General features: G+C 34.8%; 1 non-coding gene across 1 annotated transcript; it reads right to left on the reverse strand.

Annotated features, from left to right (window-relative positions):
• Positions 1-2,169: 2,169 nt before the first annotated feature.
• LOC126970929 (5S ribosomal RNA) lies at positions 2,170-2,288 on the reverse strand. The gene has a single exon (XR_007730741.1). It is a non-coding gene; the product is annotated as a 5S ribosomal RNA (ribosomal RNA).

Consider the following 2,288-nt stretch of genomic DNA (forward strand, 5'->3'; position numbering starts at 1 on the left):
CTGTCACCAAATTTATTTTGTGAGCGAAACATGGCATATGGGTTATGTCCCCAACAACTAATTTCACTCCTGCCAGTTTATATATTAGCAGCACTACCTGAAACCACGCATCGGATTTCGTGAATCGGAATGCCTCAATTGCTTAAAATGAACCGAAATCTATCTGCTATGTATACGGCTTGCAAAGTTGAGGTTAATTATATCTTGATCCCTTCAAAAAAGTGTACTGTAAGTACCATGAAACTTTGCTCTCCCATGGTCTATTATTCAGTTTTTGTTTAAAAAGGTGAGAGGTTACGTCATATTTTTCTATCAGTTTTTTTTTAAATAAAAGTAGACGATTGTACTTTATAAGATGGAGCAACTGCTTTCATAAGATTTATAAAACCTTCTCCTTCTATTATACTAAATGGTCTTAAATCTTTGCAAATAAAATAAAGCAGAGCCGTGGTGATTTTGTTGTACTTCATGCCTCCTACTAAAAGAAGAAAACATTTTAGTTTAATGTAATCAAATTTGAATTATTCTTGTAATCCTAGTAAGTATATAATAGTGTTCCATAAAACAATAATCAGTTAGATCTGAAATCGTCATCATAAAAAAAAACACAATCGAACATAGAACCTCCCTATTTAAGGTCGATTGAAAGTTAGGGGTAAGTTATACCATTTTGTGAGATGTGATCCGTCCAAATGCGTCCCGAAGCGGTTCAAACGTTTCTTTTTGTTGTTCAAAAACCTTATGAGTATTGGTAACAAGTTCGCTGCTTGTACTCGGGCGGATATTATTTTCTGTAGTTATCCTAAAAAAAAACTGTAGCAACTGCGCTGTAAATTAAGTTAACTACCTCAAAAAAATCGGTTCGAATCCTTTTAAAATGGTTTATTTTATCTATGTGAAAATAATAAAATAAAATAAGAATTTAAATGATGAGCATTATTTTACACTATGGACTAACACAATAAAAACACTCTTACTTGTCTGTGGTTGGTGCTTCATTATTAATTTTTGAATTTTTTGGATTTCTATTCCCCACTACGTTCTTATGCACACTAGATAGAATGTTAATAGCAATTTGTAGTTTACCCCGAATATTTTATATCATTAAAACACTTTTACAGGTGGCTGTATTTACGTCTTTTTTTGTAAAGTATTGCTACACTTTAGATAGTACGGGCGGCGTTTTTCTCTTTAGTTAAACGTAGTTTGAGGATTCAATCAATCGAAAACAAATATTCCCGAGCAAGACGATAAACAATAGACATATTATAATACTCTTTGCGATAGACTGACACACACAACACACACACAGTCGAAAGACAAGTGACAGCTAATCTGTGGACTCTGCCTGTGGTCTGTGTATCTGTGGTCTGAACTCTGAAGTCTGAATTAAACTTGAAGCTCGGGGTGGAGTCGACGCGGCAGGCGGTATTGCGATTTGCGACTCCAATAATTAATACGATACTTTCATTCGATACCAGTAGGTACTTAGTATTGAATGTTGACAATTTTCGATACTGAGTAGGTACTGGTATCGAATCAATGTATCGATAACGGAGTATTCAGTAGTATCGATTTATTATGTTCTTGTATGCATCCCGGTGATAACTTCGGCCTTTAACCAACCTATCACTAGACTCGAAACATACTAATATAAAGATATTTTAGAATAGCAGATATAAACTACACAAGGCTGGTATATAATTAAATACCTAGGTACTCAAATCAAACGGGCTCGTCACCACATTCAAAGTGAAAAGGAGAAGTGTCCAAGGATGTCACGATGTAGGATGAACGAGCGTAGGAAAAGAATAAGACAAAATGAAGACCAATTTGTAGATGGCAAGATGATACATGTTTGGTTTTAGAAAAATATTATATTTTATTTTATTCGTCAGCTCTCGTTGAGATCTAACGAGAACGTAAGTACTTTATATACAAAAAAATCTTAGTGTGATACCTACACACATATTTAGGAAATTATGGGTGTAATAGTTCAAAACATATTTTTATAATATAAATTTACAAGGTTCTCAGTTAATAAATACTAAACAACAAAACAGTGTTATTAATCGTCAAACTAATAGCAAAAAAAAATTGTTGCTAATTCTACTCGGTTACCTAGTAAGCGACGTACCGACAATCGTCTCTGTACTACAGTATCAAAAAGGCCAACATCACGCGGTGTTCCCAAGCGGTCACCCATCTAAGTACTGACCGCGCCCGACGTTGCTTAACTTCGGTGATCGGACGAGAACCGGTGTATTCAACGTGGTATGGACTTTGGC

This window comes from Leptidea sinapis, chromosome 1 (genome assembly GCF_905404315.1).
Source record: "Leptidea sinapis chromosome 1, ilLepSina1.1, whole genome shotgun sequence".
Taxonomy (NCBI): Eukaryota; Metazoa; Arthropoda; class Insecta; order Lepidoptera; family Pieridae; genus Leptidea; species Leptidea sinapis.